This window comes from Hemicordylus capensis, chromosome 4, assembly GCF_027244095.1.
Source record: "Hemicordylus capensis ecotype Gifberg chromosome 4, rHemCap1.1.pri, whole genome shotgun sequence".
Classification (NCBI taxonomy): domain Eukaryota; kingdom Metazoa; phylum Chordata; class Lepidosauria; order Squamata; family Cordylidae; genus Hemicordylus; species Hemicordylus capensis.
Genome location: NC_069660.1, coordinates 117,486,688 through 117,506,876, shown reverse-complemented (window position 1 = coordinate 117,506,876; position 20,189 = coordinate 117,486,688). Strand labels below are relative to the sequence as shown.

General features: G+C 42.7%; 1 long non-coding RNA gene across 1 annotated transcript; it reads left to right on the top strand.

The window, feature by feature from the left end:
• Positions 1-8,202: 8,202 nt before the first annotated feature.
• Positions 8,203-19,596, top strand: LOC128352858 (uncharacterized). Its single transcript, XR_008320661.1, has 2 exons — positions 8,203-8,298; positions 16,032-19,596. It is a non-coding gene; the product is annotated as an uncharacterized LOC128352858 (long non-coding RNA).
• The last annotated feature ends 593 nt before the right edge of the window (positions 19,597-20,189 follow it).

Below are 20,189 nucleotides of genomic sequence, written 5' to 3'. Positions count from 1 at the left end.
GAGGGGTTTTTTTTTTGTTTTTTTTTGGTACAATTGCAACAGAACTGTGAATTAACAGCAGAAAATTTTTGTCTGATGCAAGATGCATATGGATGTCTGTGCATTCCTTGTCAGCAAATATATATATATGGCTTAAACCCATGTTTTTGAAATATTACACGTTTAGAAGAGGAGATAAACCACCGAGGTTTGTATGACAGAGAAGGCTTGTGAAATAGGCTGCCTTCTGGGTTTTCTCCTGCTGCAGATGTCCTGCAGATTTCCTGACTCAGTGGCAGAATCTTGCTGAAAGTCTCTGGCCCTGAATCAAGAGATTAGACAGAGAAAGATTATCTAATGAAGATACTGCTTTAAATAACTGGGAGATTCCCCCTTCCTCTGTTCCTTCTCTTGATGTTTTGGATCAGAAGCACACTTCTGCCTGGAACTGTCTGTCTTAGAGAAATGTGTTTGAAATCTGGGATTTCCAACAACCCTAGGGGCAAATTGTGTAAAATACTAAATTACTACTCTGTGTAATTTTCCTTATCCTGTCAGGCAGTAAATTCTAATTTATTGCATTGCATAGAAATGCCCCCTATGGGCCAGTTCACATGAATCCCTGCCAAGAAGTAGTATCTGTCCATGTGGTCATGCCAGTTGGCAAACTTGTACAGAGGAGAGCTTGTCTTGTGGTAGCAAGCATGACTAGTCCCCTTAGCTAAGCAGGGTCCACCCTGGTTGTGTATGAAAGGGAGACTAGAAGTGTGAGCACTATGAGATCTTCCTCTCAGGGGATGGAGGCTCTCTGGGAAGAGCAGAAGGTTCCAAGTTCCCTCCCTGGCTCCTCCAAGATAAGGCTGAGAGAGATTCCTGCCTGCAACCTAGGAGAAGCCACTGCCAGTCTGTGAAGACAATACTGAGCCAGATAGATCAATGGTCTGACTCAGTATATGGCAGCTTCCTATGTTCCTATGCAATTGTGTAAGCAGCATTATATGAGCAGTGTTGCCAGGTTGGAGGTATCCCCAGGTCTGAGATTCAAGAAAAGAGTGCTGGTGATGTCACAAGAGGAGGCCTGATGATGTCACATGACTGACAAGTCTTGATTGGCAAAGAAACCTTACCCCCATTACCTCAACTCCTTTCAGGCCAATTGGATATGATGGAGCAGCACATTGCAGTGCACATTCAGTTTTTAATGGAGGGAGGGAGGGGAAAGGCATTGGAGGTAACAATCAATTGGGTGTTGGGCTGCTTGACTAGATGGCTGAAAATAGCCCTCAAAAACCTGAGATCTGGCAACTTTATGGAGCAGGAAAGGACTCATGGAATTTTGAATGTTGTCCTCTGTGGTGGACAATTGTGTCATGCTTTTTCTTAAATGGAGGGAAAGGTGTAATCTATGAATCCCTTTATACTGTTCGTGTGATTAAATCCCTTGCAGGAGCATCCTGTTGGCTTTTTATTTATTTATTCAACAAATTTCTATACCACCCAAAACTCATATCTCTGGGCGGTTTACAATAATTAAAACAAAATTAAAACATTAAAACAATTTAAAATGTAAGACGTGTCGAAAGTGTTAAAAACAATTAAAACTGTAAATCTAATTAAAAGAATGGCTGAACAGTTGTGTCTTGACTGACCTTTTAAAAATGGTCAGAGATGGGGAGGCTCTTATTTCAACAGGGAGCGCATTCCAAAGCCTTGGGGCAGCAACAGAGAAGGGCTGTCCCTGAGTATCCACCAGACGAGCCGGTGTCAACTGTAAATGAACCTCTCCGGATGAACTTGGCAGTAGGGATCATGGCAAAGAAGACGTTCTCTTAAATACCCTGGACCTAAGCAATTTAGGGCTTTATAGGTTATAACCAGCACCTTGTATTTTGCCCAGAAACTTATCAACAGCCAGTGTCGTTCTTTAAATATAGGAGTAATATGACTCAGCAGTCAATCTAGATGCCATGTTCTGTACCACCTGAGTACAGTTGCCTCCGAATATCAGTTGCAGGGGAGTAACAGCAGGAGAGAGGGCATGCCCTCAGCTTCTGCCTGTAGGCTTCCAGTGGCATCTGGTGGGCCACTGTGTGAAACAGGATGCTGGATTAGATGGGCCTTGAGCCTGATCCAGCAGGTCTGTTCTTATGTTCTTAACTGCAGTTTCCAGACCACATACAAAGGCAGCCCCACATAGAGCGCATTGCAGTAGTCAAGTCTTGAGGTTACCAGCTTATGTATGTACCACTGTTCTGACTAGTTCCATGCATTCAGGAAAGCAGCCTGCCACCCCACTGGCATGACAAACTATTTTAAGAACTGTTTCTAAGCAGTGTTTAATGTGACATAGTCTGCTGTCTCAAGAAAAAACTCAAAATTCCCACTGGACATACCCAAACACTTGTGTATATTATAAGCAAATCCTTAGGTCATGTAATCAGTATAATCTTGGATATGTATTATAAGTGACTATTGGACTATTTGGTAATATTGCTATCAATGATAATCAGGTGGCTTTTTTTGTTTTTAAAACTCTTCCAAAAATTGAAAGAAGGACTGGTCTCAGTTTCAGCTAAACTGGGTACCCCCACATCAACCTAGAAGAGCCTGTATCTTTAACTTATAACCACTATTCAACCCAAACTGCATATTTTTGAGGACCGTGAAGGTTTAGATCATTTCTTCATTCTCTACTCCCATTTATTTTGAATGTTCATTGTTCTTTTAGTTTTTAGTTTTTGGCTATAGTATGAACTGGAAGTGCCAAATCCTATACCCAGAGATGGGATGTTTGTGTGTGATTCTTGGCTGTATTAGACACAAAGTTTTCCCACAAAACTAATGAGGAAGCTTGTTCTTGGGAGATGTCCAAACCAGTTTTGGAGGCTTGAGGCTTGGATAAAAATTAAATAATAATAGTAAGTGATAATTAGCAGAAATAACTAATAGGTATACTTCTATTGCCATACCATACTGTGCTGTACTTCATAGTGGTAAACCCAACTCTTTAATTAACAATGAAACCAAAATGTCCCATTATAGGAAACAATTTTTAAGATAAAGGATTATAGACATAATTAATAGTCACATTATAAAGAACAAGGAAATTAGATTTTTAATGATTGGAAGTGGAAAGTTATTTTTCCAAAGGAAAACAGATTTCACATTTTCTCATATCTGGGATCTCCTTATTAAAACCTGGATGCCATTCAATACTGCTGTTTTTCTAAAAACAAGGACCTGCATGCCTCATGTTAAGATGCTGCATATTGTAAGGCAGAACAAGTAGCATGGGCACCTAGGTCAGACACACAGAATGTGGGCTCTGCTCTGGAATTCAGGCTACAGTGTACTTTTGAAAGCAGATGCATATGTTTTCTTACCATGTCTCATTTGAAAAGAACTGCTAACAGTGCAAAGAGGCACCTTTTTAAATTGGTGATTCTATTTATCAGGGGGAGAGCAACTGGCCCTGTCCGTCCCCAGAACAGCGTCCCTCCAGTGGCTGTTGCTGGTGTGTATTTTATATTTCTTGTTTAGATTGTGAGCCCTTTGGGGACAGGGAGCCATTTTATTTATTTATTTATTTTATATCTATGTTGACCACTTTGGAAACCTTTGTTGAAAAGCGGTATATACATTTTCATTGTATTTGCATTTGTGACTTTTTAAAAAGAAGTCATCAGGAGTATGATGGGCACCAGTCCCTCCACCCACCACCAGTGAGCTTCCAAACTCTCCCCCCAAAGAATAAGAAAATGATTCCCTGGCTCAAAGGGACTCAAAATTGGAATAGGACACTGGGAAGATGGACATGAGCAACAGATGGGTTAAATAGGGACAGTTGTTATTTCCCTGCTACCTATATAAACCTTTAAATGATGCCTCTTTGCCCAGTTAGCAGGGATTCGGATCGCACCAACTCATCACCAGTTGCTGCTTGAGGTGAACAGCAATGCGTCACACTGTCCCACTCCCAGGGCGGGAGCTAGTGCTGATTCCACTTCACCCACTGGCTGGCCACAGCCCCCATCACCAGCTCAGCTGCCACCTCTCTTCTCCTTGCTGCCAGTCTCACCTTCTGGGGTGCAGGTAGCACCTCTGCTTGCATGCACCTCTTTTCACATTGTTGCCATGTCAATACCTGCTCTCTCACCCCCCTCCACAATTTCTTCCCTCCAGTACCGAAGCGCAGCATCAAAGTGAGGAGAAGTCCACTGACAAAGCCATATTCCTTTACTGGATGCACAGTCCATGCTTCTTCAACATGCAAGCAGCAGCAGCAGCAGCACAGCCCTAGGAGGTGAGGCCATTGGCAAGGGAAAAGTGGGCAAGTGTCTGGGCTGGTGAGACAGGTTTGGGTTTGTGAAGGAGGCAGGAGCTGGGGCTAGCAAGGGGGGATGGAGTGTTGAGGGAGAGTGTTGTATGGGGTGACTACTGCAGAATTGAGGTGGGGTATTGACACCAGGTAGATGCCCTCAGCAGAGGGCAGGGCTCCCACACTCACCGCTCCATGGCACACTCGACATCTGAGGCCATTGCCTCACCTCATGGGGGAGTGCCCCAGATTGTGATATCTTACTTGGGAAGGGGTTGTGATAATTGCTTGTGATATCTCACTTGGTGATCTCTTGGGGCTTCAAAACAGAGAAAATACAGCCCACTCCCCATGACTTTTAAGCATTTCCCCTCTAAGTTGGTTCTTATTTTCAAACCCATGTTTGGTTTACATCATTACAAGGTTCAGACCACGCGATCTGGTTAGGGTTCAATCCTTGCATCTACTCCTCTTTTTACTTTCATCCAAGTACTGACATTATCTTCAATCAAAAGAGGTCTTCACTTTTCAGGCACTAGTTTGACTAACTTCACAATATGGGTTTCCTTACATTAAGCCTTAAAAGAAATACGGCTTTAATTGTTTTTAAAAAAATTATTCACAAACAAGCCAGCATAATTTTCTTTTCTGTTTGAGATTAATGTTAACAATAACATATTGTTCCTTAGCTCTTTCTTGCTTCCATTAATTATTTTTCTGTAGGGACCAGATTGTGCTTGAAAACTACATTAATTTTTTTTACAACAAAAGCAGATCTAGTAACAGAAGCTAAAGATGGAAAATTCCTTACAGGTCATTTAGTGCATTTCTTTGCTAATATAGCATTGCTCCCTGTGGTATTTTTAAAAAGACTATTTTTCAGTCCTTTGCCAAGTTCCATTTTAATTTACTCATATGAGATGAGGCTCCTGTAGCCACAGGTAAGTGTGTTCTACAAAGTCCTCGATCATCTGGTAGTTAGAGCAACCTAGGATGTAGGACAGTAATAGGACAATTAACGGAAGAGCTTCTGGGCTAGTTACAGACATCTCGGGAGTTTCTTCTCAAGCAGCTTGAGGTCTCATTTCCCCCTCTCATGTGACTTCTTCAAGTTACACGTGCTTCGTTCTTCCACATATTATTGCTAATTCAATGAGAAAGTTGACACACACCGATTGCATTTCTGCAAACCATTTATTTTGTTCCGTTTTCACCCTAAACTGGCTTTTTGTCCTTTTCCTGCTTATCTAGTCTTCGCAGTACTATGAGTATACCTGTTATGCCTATCTCATTGAGATGTGAGTCCTGAAGACAGCTCTTGGAAGAATCCAAGGAGTCACAAAGCTGTTTTGTGTTTTAAGTGCCAGTTGTGTTTGTCATGGGCACAGTGTGATAGACCAGCATTTCCCTCAGCAAATGTGAATGATTGGTACATATCCTTCAACTCACATCAGTGTTGAAGGATGCTGATGCACATCTGTAGTTCACACATTTGTTGAGGAATATCAGTGTATCTCTGACATATATAATTGTCAGTATGGAGTAATGTGTAGGAGTGCACCAAATATTCTCATATCCATGTTTATAATATTATATTCAATGCAGCCAAAGAAATCATGAAAAATATCTCCAGCTGATATTATTTTACTTCTCTTTAGCTGCTGCTGCTGCTTTTTGCCATTTTCCTTTGGTGGCCACATTTGCTCATGCATCCACTTAATCCCATTGGCTGCAATGGCCACATTGTTTTGCTTAGAAGAGTTTGTGACAGTGTCACATCAGAGGTAGTGTTGCAGATCCTGAGTTTCCAGAGAACTGACCAGGTCTGAACAGAGTAAAATCAACAGAACTAATGGACAAAAGGTATGTAGCAGATTTCGGATTAAAAATAAATAAAGGTGGTCACAAATGCATACCACTTGCACTAGAATAAAACAAGTCATTCTAAGCAGAACTAACAAAGCCTACTCTACCCACAACTTGGGTCCCCAGCTGTGACTCCCATCATGCCTTGTTGCAATGGACGATAAGGTGATGGGTGTTGGAATTCAGCCACAGCTGGAGATCCACAGAGAAATAATAATACTTTTAGAGTTGTAACGTGCCAGTCTCTCATAAATCTGAGCAAGGAGTGCTAGGTGGTGCGTGGCTGCTCAGAACAGCTTGTAGGTGCCACTGGAGCAGAGGTAAGCACCTACTAATTTATGCTTAAAGGTGCCTCTCACAGCACACCCCACATCCCACTCCCCAATGGCGCCTGCAGTGGCTGCAACTGCCCTGAAGCAATTGGATTTTATGAATTTGAATGTTAGCTGTCTTTGACAATATCTGTGGTTGAGAATGTGCAGATGCAGTTTTATTCTTTTAGCAGTTCTTTCCTGCTGCAGGTGCAGAAAATTCAGAGGTGGGGGATAGGAACAGACTTGTAGAATATCCTTTTCCAAGTCTAGATCCAACCCAACCTGACTCTTACATGTTTTTTATTTGCGGGGTAGTGTATGTCAGCCCTCCCAGCAATTTTGCTGGCTCAGGGAGTCAGGTTAGACTGGGTGCAACACTCCCCCACCTGCAGTGCACAGCTAGTAACATTCTTATTTATTTATTTATTTATTTATTTTTACTTTTATATCCCACTTTTTCTCCAAGGAGCCCAGAGCGGTGTACTACATACTTGAGTTTCTCCTCACAACAACCCTGTGAAGTAGGTTAGGCTGAGAGAGAAGTGACTGGCCCAGAGTCACCTAGCTAGTAACATGGCTGAATGAGGATTTGAACTCGGGTCTCCCAAGTCCTAGTCCAGCACTCTAACCACTACACCACGCTGTTTCCTTCAGCTTCTCAAAAGTCCAAAGTGTTTCTGGGGAAAGCCTAAGAACAGTGTTGTGCCTGCTCAGTGGATTAAGGGTGGCTTGATTCCCCGGGCATGTTGCCGCTGACATCCTTAGCTCTCTTCAGGCATTCAGCCTGAATGTAAGGGGATGGGAGTATGCTGGCTAGCCCTGCATGGATACTACTATGAATATTTATATACTGCTTTTCAACAAAAGTTCTCAAGGTAGTTTACATAGAAATAAACAAATAAAATAAGATGGTGTCCTGTCCCCAAAGGGCTCACAATCTAAAAAGAAACATTAGGTAAACACCAGTAACAGCCGCTGGAGAGATGCTGTGCTGAGGTTGGATAGGGCCAGTTCTTCTCTTCTTACTAAATATAAGAGAATCCCCACTTTAAAGGGGGCCTCTTTGCTCAGTTAGCAGGGGCTATTGATACACTCCTCTAATGTGAAACATGCCCTCTCACTCTCCTGGGTTCAGCACTTGCCTTTGCAGACAAGAGGTAAAAACCCAGGGAAGGCAACTGGTGTGTGTGTCTAAAGGGACACAACAATGCAGGGCTATGGCTAGCTAACATGCTCCTATTCTCCCCATGTTCAGGCTTAACATGGAGATGCCACATGAATCCTGTCTTCCTATTTGCTTCCATTAAAGCTCCTTGCCACACAGATCTTGGAGCAAACACATATGCCACAGCTTCAATGTAGCTAGATGTGCATCCCAGCACTGGTGCATGGAGATGGTTTTCTGTTTTATATTGATACTAGCCAGGCGCGTAACAATGATAGGGCAAGGGGAGACAGTTGTCTGGGGGCCCCACTGCCTGGAGGGGCACCCCAGGGGCACCTCATGTGACTCCCCATTGCCCCCTGCCCAGCCCCAAGGCTCCTCAGACACTTGCCCTCTTCGCCGTCTCTCCTGCTTGTTCTGCTGGCCCACAATCGAAGCAGCAGGCAAGCTGCCAAGAGCTCCTTTTCTCCCGCCTCTCAGCTGATCGGCGGGTGGGCGGGGCTTCCACTGAGGCCTCCGTGTAGGCCGCAGTGAAGCCTGAACTCGAGTAGGGCCCAAGCCAGCCAGGAAGGAGGAGGTAGCCAGAGTGGCCAGCACTGCTCTCTGCAGCAGAAGACTCCTTGCTGCCTTGCTTAACCCAGACCAGCATTTGCCAGGTAGAGTGTGAACTCCTTTTTGTGGTTACCTTTCCCGCCGCCCCCCCCCACATATATAGGGATCTGCTTGCCATAGGGCTTGGATATGGGGGGGGGAGGGACCGAGAAGTCTCTGAATATTTATTTTGAAACAGCTTGGAAAATTTGCTGACTTAAAAAAAACTATCTAAAAAGTCCTATAAGTGGCTTGTTTCATGGCAGAAAATTGCAAAAACTTCTGGAACAGTATTTTATTAATTTTATTTATTCATTCATTCATTTATAAATGCACTTATGTTCAAGTTGTTTTGCAACCCAGAAGGTCTGAGTGAGAACTGTGAAGCATGTGTGGTGCTTTTATTTTATTTTTCTTGTGTGTGAACTGCTCCCCAATAACTTGCAGGGACTTCAGGGTAAATCTGGCCAACATGTGAATGCAGCACCTCCATTCCAGAGGAGATGTGTCTTAAAGGGCTTTAAAAGCCTCCTGCAATCAAACTTGACTGAATTTGTTCAGAATTCTGAGAAAACAAACATAGGTTCACCCTGCATGGTTGAAAGTCTCCTTTGCTAATCTGCAGCGAGGGGCCCATTTTAATAATTCATCTTTCTAGTGTGTTCTAGGCATTAAAAGTAATACAAATGTATAGTACTCAATGTATATCACTATATATTGTGACGTGTGTGTGTGTATTCAGTGAAATGTATTTCCAGGCAGCATACTTATTTTGGAATATCAGACTTAAATCCTTGGGGGCCTGGGGTGTGCGGAGGCCCTGGACTTTGAGGCGCTGGGGGCCCATTTTAAAATCTTGTCTCTGGGCCCACTCCAACCTTGCTACACCCCTGATACTAGCAGCTGGTATTATGCCCTGTTACCTCAACACAGCAGCTCATAAGGTAAATCTTAGTCTTGCCTGAGTACATATGTATTTGCTTACTCGCTTATCCATGCTTCCTTCCTTGAATGGAGAGTTGAACCCTGTATTCTGCTCTTTTCTTGTGGCTCGTTGAAATCTGGTGATTAGGCCCAGATGTTCAGGAAAACAAAGCTTATACACAATGCATCCATCCTGGGACTGCAGCTTGTTTATATTACAAGAATTGCATATTTGAAACTTTGAGGGCTCCTTCATGCTTTTCCTGTGGAAAGCTAGCATGTCAAGAAGGATGACTGTAGCCTAGCTTTCTTCTTGATTTGCTAACTGGAGGTTTTCCTTTTTTAAAAAAAATCTATATTTTTTCCTCCACATGCGGCCAAAATTGTACACTGTAGGAAGGGTCAGACCATGTAATATTCCTGAATGTTTGTGTGAAGTTTGGTAGGTTTGAGCATCAGGAAGTAAGTGCTGCATGGAGGGTTAGACTACATTATCACTAGGTCCTTGGTGGCCTTCTAAATCTATCTGTCTCTGGCCATATTCCTAGTAATTTGGAAGGGAACTTAGTGCGAAATTAAGTCTTGTGAATAGTCTAACGAATACTGTCTCTTCAGCACATAAGCATAATGTTTGCTCTAGATATCATGTATATTAAGACTGCTGGAAATGAAAATGAAGCTCATTACACTCCTCCAGTTGTTAGCTGTAAAAGTTAATAAGGAATTAAGATTTTATAACATGTTTTATTTTTTAATAATTAACACATGAAGATATAAGAAAAGGCTATAATTATAAGAATGGCTGTTGTACCTGGCCATTTTGCTGAGGCAAGCGCAAACAAGAATGCCTGTTAGATGCAGGGTTGTGCTGTGAACCAGCTCAGCTACAGTTGTAATGTGCTAGTTCATTTTATAAGTGATAATAAAGCATTTATAAATAGAAATATAAAATCAAATGCTACCATATGCTGCAAGGAATGATCAGGCACTTGCCCTCAGCAGAGAGAAAATGGTATGGAATGTGAGCCGTCACATGAACCAGCCGGTGATTAGAGTGCTGGACTAGGACCAGGGAGATCTGAGTTCAAATCCCTATTCAGCCATGAGACTTGCTGGGTGACTCTGAGCCAGTCACTTCTTTCTCAGCCTAACCTACTTCACAGGGTTGTTGTAAGGAGAAACTTGAGTATGTAGTACACCACTCTGGGATCCATGGAGGAAGAGTGGGATATAAAATGTAAAAAATTAAAATTAAAATAAGTAATGAACACGTATGTGAGAGAGAAAGACATCTGTGTGCAAGTTCAGGAGGGAGTTGAGTTTTCAGTCCTTAGTGTGGGGAAAGGAAGAAGTTAATCATATAATTAAAAGCTCCTTAAGATTCCTCCCAAACTGTGAAACTTCATTCAGATTTGCAACTAGTGAATTATTTATCACAATTTAATTTTTAATAAATGTCCATGTATAGTAGATAACATTTTCACTTTTGAGATATACACAGCTCAGTTCTGGGTTATGTGCAATTATTTTGAAATTATAGTGCACCATAGGCTTTGAGTATTATTCACAAGGGTTATTATATTTTTGCTTTTAAAAAATCAGCATGTATGATACTGTAAATTTACAGAAACATTTTATTTTGAAAGCTGATCTCTGTTTTTTCAATTAATATGGCCCCTTTGAAAATACAGCAACTCTGATGAGCATTTGGGTTGTGTGTGTGTGTGTGTATTCTCCTCTAGTATTTCTTTTAACTTATGGGAAAATATATAGCCCCATTTTCTAAGCTGCTGCCTGACAATAGCTCACTTCTGATGGCACAAAGACCTCGATTGTCTACATGGGCAGCTATCAGTGGGAATAGGACAAGGGATGGCGATGGCATATTAGCACATCAGCAGAGCTGAGAACCAGTGGGCAGCCCCACCAAATGTGTACTGAGGATGCTCCTATTTGCAATGGGGAGCACATGGGTGAAACTGGCACAAGATACACATGACATTGCTGCCTCTTTTCTCCCTTCCCCTCAGTAAAGGGATGTCCTCCCAGAGCCCTGGATGATAGAGGGGCCAAGACCCACTCACCAAGGGAGAGGGGAGGAGTCATTGCTGAATGATTTAATGGGGACTTCTTCCCCTCCCCTTCAACATGGGGGGAATCTGCCACTTATCTATTAGCACATCCTGCCACCCCCATCCATCGAAGGAGTGTAGGATCAGCCATCTGCCTGCTGCAACTTCCTACTCCCCCCCCCGCCCATTCTGGTGAGCTTTGGATGATGATGCAGAGGAGGTGCAGTAGCAGAATGCCGTCACCCCCACCCCCCACTCTGCCAGGCAAGGATGTGCTGGAGGAGGGTGAAAGCAGCATGGAGGCTGCTGTGTAGGCTTTTACCCCCAAGCCCTCTCAACATGGCATCACCCCTAGCTGACCACATGGCCACAATGAGTCACAAACAGTGGGTGCATCAGTTTCAGGGGTGTGGCCAACAGGTGCAGACCCAGTTTCCTCTCCAAGCATTTATGGGTGGAGTGGACCGTTCTTCCAGACCCAGTGTAAATCAATGACAGACACCCTCAACAGGGGCCGTTATATTTTTCACACAGTGGTCCAGGGTCATCCCCCAGTTGTATTCTCATCCCCTTGTTGTATTCTGTTCTAACTTGGAAGGGGATACCAATTCTTATGAAGCTGCTCTTCAAGCCCTAGATGATCATTTCAACTCTACTTTGAATGTGGTTGCTGAATGTTAGTTGTTCTATTCTAGATCCTAACTGTCTGGTCAGTCTATCGATCCATATATCACAGCACTGTGTAACCTGTGAGTTTGCCTACTTTAGTGATAAAATGCTCAGGGATCAGATTGTTATGAAAACAAACTGCTCCAAACTAGATGAAAAACTCTATTGGAGCTGAAACTTACCTTGGAAAAAGTTATAGAGATGGCCAAGAGGGTAAAAAATGCTCTTCACTGTGCCAAATTGCTCTCTTTGGTACCCCTAACCAAACCTCCTGAAATTCAAGCAGTTCAGTCAAAATACTTCCAAACCCATTCTTCTAATATGGCACTGCCCCAGAAAGTGGCAGCACAAGTAAAGAGGAGCTACCAATGTTACCGATGTGGAGATTCTGCCCACAAAGTCAATTTTGCTTACTGTCCTGCGCAGAAGGTCACTTGCAACAAGTGCAAAAAAGGGGACACTTTGCTAAGATTTGCAAGTTGGCTGTTCACTCTATTACTGATTCACCATATGATAAAGATTAAGCAGATGACCACTTACTCACAGCATTTTAAGTGAGACAGAATCAGAGCCTGCTTCTCCACATTGCCAAGTTAAACCTAATGGCCATGAAGTGCACCATTAAATTTAATGACCAAATTAAACTTGCAGATCTTACTACATCAGATCTGTACTTGTAGCTTTCAGGCATCCACCCATGGGGAGTTGGAGGTTTCCCTATTGCCATGAATGGACACTTCACAGCTGGAATACAAAGGACGTTCTGCAGAAGGGAAGGTGTATATGTCACAAAAAGGAGTCTCAATATTGGGCTGGAAACATCAGAAAGATCTACGGATACTGCTAGACCCAAATAGCATGGAACCCATATTACAGATGATGGGGCATCCATACGCTGATATGACTGCTGATTTCTCTGACTTTTTGCTGATACTTCTTGTACTGCCATACATTCCAAACATAAAATTCATACGTAGGCAAATGCAATACCTGTACAACACAAAGTGTAGAATGTACCCATAGAATTGCACAAACCACTTAGAGAGGACATGTTAAGACTACAGCATGCTGACATCATAGAGCTTGTTGATTCATCAGAATGGGTCTCCCCCATTGTTCTTGTGCGGAAATAAAATGGTACGCTTCAAATGTGCATAGATTTAAGAGATGAGATGTGAACTCCAATATGGTGGTGGATTGCCACAGTAGTGTAGGGAGTCTGGTGGCGGCCTGTGTTCGGCCGCTGCAGCCCCCTGGCCCTGCCCCTGCATCTGACATCAGACACAGGGGACATGGTCTCCCTCCCAAATGGGGCCGCGTGGCCCCATTTGGAAGGCAGATTGGCCCGCGCTGTATTGGGCAGCATGGGCCGGAGCAACTCTCTCTTCCTTAAAGGCAGAGAGAGCAGTTCCGGGGCCAATCTCTCTCCTAAACGGGACTGCGTGGCCCTGTTTGGGAGAGAGATTGATTGGCCCCGCTGCACTTAAGGCAGGGAGAGTCACTCCGGCCCATGCTGCCCAATACAGCACGGGCTGATTTTGGCTCCAAATGGGGCCACGAGGCCCCGTTTGGGACAGAAATAACACCCTCCGCATCTGACATCAGACGCGGGGGGTGTATCTGGGGCTGCACTTGCGGCCCCTGATTGGTGGCTGCCCGGGTTCTTTGAACCTATTCTCCCAATGGTGGCTCTGTCCCTGGATTGCCATCCATTACCCAATATCAATGAAAAGCTGCTTACTCTGAAACAGGCTTCAGTGTTCACAACTTTGGACTTGTCTTCAGCCTATCATCAGATTCCTCTGCTCAAAAGTGAGAGTCATTTTTCAATACAAAAGACTGCCCTTTGGATTAGCTTCTGCAGCTTCGGTATTTTAATGATTGATGCATGCAATTTTGGGGATTATGGATGGCATAACTTACTTTCAGGATGATATTTTAGTGTATGGCAAAACCACTGAGGAGCATGATGCTAAACTGACAAAAGTCTTAAGAAAACTCTGACAACATGGACTTACTATCTCTGCAGAGGAATGTCAGTTTTGCACACATTCGGTAACATACTTGGGACACACAATATCTCACAGTGGTGGGTATCCCAAAACATACTTGGTAAAATCTATTCAGGAAGCACCAGAGCCACACAACAAGGATGCACTTGGATCATTTTAGGACTCTGTATTACTCTAAATTTGTTAGACAATTTCCCTCCAAAGTTGCTCCATTGAGTCTTCTTTTGAAAAAGAATGTAGCATTTAACTGGAATGTATCCTGCAAGGCCAATTTTCAGATTATCAAATCGGCCATTGCTGAAAGCTCTGTTCTCACTTCTTTTGACATCAACAAGCACACTATTGTAACCACAGATGCTTCTGAATATGGTTTGGGTGCTGTCTAGGCTCAGCAAGAAGGGGACAGGGAAGTTACAGTTGTCTTTGCTTCCAGAGTGCTTACTGCTTCAGAGAAGATTTATTCTATCATCTTCTTGAGAAAGAAACTCTAGCATGTTTCTGGGCAGTGAGGCACTTCAGGACTTACTTGTGGGGCAGAAAATTCACTTTACTGTCAGACAATGAACAGACCATCTGCTTTATTTACTACTAAGGGATCAAGTTGAGCAACTCCAAGAATAGCCAAATGGATTACCAGACTTAAAGACTTTGATTTGCTGGTGGAATATCTTCCAGGTCTTCAAAATACAACTGCAGCCATGAACTGGATTACCTTGTTTGTAGCAATGCTGTCAGCAAATGAAACTTCTGGCCACCTAGAATAGTAATCCACAATCACTTTAACAAATCTTTGTTTTGTGGGTTGGTTATCAAAAGGCCCCATTATATGCAGAACACATTTTCCCCAGGGACCATTGTGATACTCTACTGGAGTCAAGGGGGTGGTAAAAGTCTTCTGTGATTTGTCAAATGCAGCACAAGCCATGTAGTGCCAGATTACATTTTTAATGTGTTTGTCCATACCTCAGTCAAGTATTTGAGAAAAGTCTTGCTGGTCCAGAAAAAAAAGTCCCACCTAGCATCTGGTTTCCCATAATAGTCCAGCTAGACATGCCCTCATGCATATTGCACACATATATGTTTCCATCTGTATGACCCACATTGTCTGGGTGCAGGACTTTGCTATTGCCTATCATGGAGAATAGCTACTGACAGATCTAGCCTCTATGATAGGCTATAGGGGAATCTTGCACAGCATTGTATGTGTGATAGGAAAACAAGAGACTGAATCATGTCCATAGAATCTAGTGGGCGTGTTTTATAGCTGCTTCCCTCATACACAAAAAATCTTATGTAGATTTAACTAAATATTTATTAAGCAACAACTCCATTTTCTCCTTCACCTTTTACTCTCTTTTCCTTTCTAACCCCCCCTCACAATCTCTACAGGATCCCCACTGGGACAAACATCCAAACAATTAAATACAAAAGGTTAATGGATATAATATACAACACATTCCTCTCCTTTATAACAAACAAAAATTTAATTGATTTAAATTTTAGTGACAAAGTCTTGATGTTTTTGAGATGGTCTTCTGTTGTCACATATACTTCTAAATACATGGTCTTCTGTCACATACACTTCTAAACCCCTGCTAACTTGGCAAAGAGGCACCTTTTAATGTGGTGATTCTCTTTTATTTAGCAGGGGAGAGTAACTGGCCCTCTCCATCCCCAGGACAGTACCCCCAGTGACTGTTGCTGGTGTCTATCTTATGTTTCTTTTTAGATTGTGAGCTCTTTGGGGGCAGGGAGCCATTTTATTTATTTATTATTTCTCTGTGTAAACTGCCCTGAGCCATTTTTGGAAGGGTGGTATAGAAATAATAATAATAATAATAATAATAATAATAATAATAATAATAAAATTAATAATATAGAGCACCTCAACACCATAGGGGCCACAGAAATCACCATCAGCCAATTACAAAAAGCAACTTTACTGGGAACAGCCTATATTCTGCGACGATATCTATAACAACAGCAACAACATTGACAATAAAATTCAGCCATCCCAGGTCCTTGGGAAGGACTCGATGTCTGGATAAAACAAACCAGTCAATAACACATGTCTGACTGTGTAAATAAATAATAATAAAAATCCTGCATTCTCTTGCACAGGAGCTGCTTATTCTTCTGGTACCAAGGATGGCTCATCATTTTCATCTGCGAGGTCATCTGCGATGGCTCATCATTTTCATCTGCGTTTGACAGGTCAAAACTGGAGACAAGATCAAATTCCTCCTCAGTTCCTCTCTTGAGCTCAGACTCAGACTCCCTTCCTTCCTGTATTATAGTATGCATGCTGGGAAGTCATGCATACTTTGAATGTGTGTACTTAAGTTTGGGGACCAGGGATAGATTAGGACTTCTGTAGGTGTACCAATCACCCCGCTGTCCAACTGAGTCCCTTACTGAGCTCATGGACTTGGTCAGAGGACTTGCGTTGGAGTCTCACAGACTTTTGGTGCTGGGGGACTTCAATGTTTGTTTCAGGACCAATTTGTCCAGGGCAGCTCAGGAGTTCATAGCAGCCATGACAACTATGGGCCTATCCCAAGTGGTCTCTGGACTGACGCATATTGCAGGTCACATGCTTGATTTGGTATTTTACTCTGATCAGGGTGTGTTCCGTGGGTGGGGATTCCTGTGATTCCCCCATTGTCATGGACGGACCACCATCTGGTTAAGGTTGGACTTACAACCACTTCCCACCTCCGCAGGGGCGTGGGGCCCATTAGAATGCTCTGCCCGAAGAGGTTATTGGATCCAGTAGGGTTCCAAGAAGCCTTGGAGGGATTTAATATTGGCTTTGCTGGTGACCCTGTTGATGCCCTGGTTGAGAATTGGAACTTGCTCACCAGGGCAGTAGACATGATTGCTCCCAAGTGTCCCCTCTGACCCACTTCAAAATTGGACCCTTGGTATACAGAAGATCTATGGGGGCTAAAATGGCAAGGTAGGCAACTGGAGCGCAAGTGGAGGAAGACTCGACTCAAATCTGACAGACTGCGACATAGAGCACATCTAAAGATCTATGCTCAGGCAATACGTGCCCATATTGCCTCTGCAAATTCACGTCCAGCAGATTTGTTCAGGGTTGTGAGGAGATTAGTATCTGCCCCCTCCCTTGAACCACAATGTGGAGTCATCAGTTACCCACTGTGATGTGTTTAAAGAATTTTTCGCAGATAAAATCTCTCGGATTCGGGCCGACCTAGATGGAGACTCTACAATTAATTTGATGTCTGAGCTGGAGGTGCCCAATGACTCCTCTTATGTGATTCAACTGGATTGGTTTCAGTTTGTGACTCCTGAGGATTGTGGACAAGCTGCTTGGATTGTACCACTTGTTCTCTTGACCCTTGTCCAACATGGCTTGTTCGATCTAGCAGGGAGGTTGTTGTAAACAGCCTGGTGGATATCATAAATGCTTCTCTGAGGGAGGGCAGGATGCCTCCTTGTCTTAAGGAGGCAATCATTAGACCTCTTCTAAAGAAGCCTGCATTAGATCGTCAGGGGATTTGGAGCTGCGTGTTAAAAGTATGCTGATGACGCCCAGATCTACTTCTCCATGTCAACTTCTTCAGGAGCTGGCATATCCTCCCTAAATGCCTGACTGGAAGCAGTAATGGGCTGGATGAGGGAGAACAAACTGAAGCTGAATCCAAGTAAGACAGAGGTACTTATTGTGCAGGGTCAGAACTCCAGAGATGATTTTGATCTGCCTGTTCTAGATGGGGTCACACTTCCCCAAAAGGAACAGGTCCACAGTCTGGGAGTACTACTGGATCCACACCTCTCCCTGGTTTCTCAGGTTGAGGTGCTTTCTATCAGCTCCGGCTAATACGCCAGCTGCATCCGTTTCTCGAGATCAGTGACCTCAAAACAATGGTATATTTGTTGGTAACCTCCAGACTTGACTTCTGTAATGCGCTCTATGTGGGGCTGCCTTTGTACGTAGTCTGGAAATTTCAGTTGGTTCAGAATGCGGCAGCCAGGTTGGTCTCTGGGTCATCTCGGAGAGACCACATTACTCCTTTGCTGATGGAGTTACACTGGCTGTTGATAGGTTTCTGGGCAAAATACAAAGTGCTAGTTATAACTTATAAAGCCCTAAACGGCTTAGGTCCTGGGTATTTAAGAGAGCGTCTTCTTCACTATGAACCCCACCACCCATTGAGGTCATCTGAGGAGGTTCATCTCCAGTTACCGCCAACTCATTTGGTGGTCACACAGAGACGAGCCTTCTCGGTTGCTGCCCCGAGATTGTGGAATGTGCTCCCTGCTGAGTTACGATCCTCCCCATCTCTGGCTATTTTTAAAAAACATTTTAAAACCCATTTTTTTACCCAAGCCCTCTCAGGTTTTTAATTAAAAAGTACTGTTAATTTTATGGTTTTTAAATTACTGTATTGTTTTAACTTTTATATGTGTTATATGTTTAACTGTTTTAACTTTTATATGTGTTTTAATTGTTAGCCATCCAGAAACGTAAGTTTAGGCGGGGTATAAATTTAATAAATAAAAATAAAAACAATAAAAATAATATAAGTCACGAACTGTTCTATTTTTTCCAACAGGACAGAATCTCCTTGGATTTTGATTATTTATTTTGGGCCAGAATATCATCCCTTCCTCACCTTATAAAGGCAGCCATTCTTGAACAAAGTCTCTCACTTGAAATGTTCTCTGTTTCACATCCCATTTCTGATCTGCATACAGTTTATATTTTTATTGCTTCGCCCTTACCCAATAATGAATCTCTGCATCCTCAGGATGAGATGGCATAGAAAGCCCTATCAGTTGTTGCCATTGGGTAAATTTGATGGTAGCTTTGTGTCCTCTCAGTAGTTCAAAAAGTGATTTTCCTGTAGTAGAATGAGGAGTAGTGTGATAAGCAAATTGAGTTACTACTACTACTATAAATATTTATATACTGCTCTTCAACCAAAGTGGTTTACATAGAAAAATAAATAATACATAAATAAGATGGTCTCCTGTCCCCCAAGGGGCTCTCAATCTAAAAAGAAACATAAGGCAGTTAACTGTGGTAGAGAACCCTGTGCTAGAGAAGTGTGAGTGACAGGAGACCATTTCAAAAACATCAAGGCTTTGTCACTAAATTTAAAATCAATTAAATTTGGGTTGTTATACATTTTGATTGTTATAAAGGGAAGGAATGTGTTGAATTATATCCAGTAATCTTTTGTATTTGATTGCTTGGATGTTTGTCCCAGTTGGGATCCTGTGGAGATGCTAGGTGGGACTTTTTCTGGTCCAGCAAGACTTTTCTCACATTCTTGACTTAATTCCAACCTGATTAGAAGTGTTTTGTGTGTGGAGAGTTGTCTTTCCAAGATGATTTTTTATCTATAGTACTGTGCTCTAGGAGAGGCACATGCCCTGAAATTCTTTCTTTTGTATTGCTCTGTTGTTCTCTGGATGGCCAATAAGGATCAGAACTGGCCCTCAGACTGGCAGCTGTCTATCCCTGGTGAGAACTGCTGGTAAAATAAAAGTCAAATTCATAGGACAAGACTGCATAGTTAACTTTACTGAGATGGGATAATGTCTGAGAAGGTTGCTGTTGTTTTTTCAAGGAAAAGATTATTAAATTCTTCAAGGTAACATTTTGAAAGAAGAGAAACAAAAGTAAAAGGAAATAAAAATCCCAGCAACTGAATATGTTTGGCTTTTGTTATTCTAGTACTTAGAATGTTGACCAAATTCTCTTGTTTTTGTTAATATAGGTTCTGCATGGTTTCAATTGTCTTTGTCTTCTTGAAACAGAAATGAATGTTTGGAGAAGTTAGTGGAGCAATAAGAAAAATCAGGCAGACTCTGTATTTTTCCAGAGATAATGAGACAAAAGCAACTGCCCTGAACTTTATGGCTCTGGGAAGTAGTCAAAATGTTGGGGCCCTGGAACTGATGGTAGAATAAAATCAACAAAACTTAAACAGTTTGTGGTTTTAACAGCCTTTCAAGTTGCCTTGATATGTGTGTGTGTGTGTGTGTGTGTGTGTGTGAGAGAGAGAGAGAGAGAGAGAGAGAGAGAGAGAGAGAGAGAGAGAATCAAAATTTGTGGTATGTTGCAGCAAAATTATTTTAGGGGAAGTGTGTTCAGGGCAGTTAGGACATTGACTGTGTTAAAGCTGTACCTTAGGGTCATGTACAGGCATATCGTGGAAATATTTGGATGAAAAGGGAAATTATGAAGCTGCCATTCTTTGCCAGCAGCTCTTGAGAACTGTGTGCGCTAAGGATCTCATTATT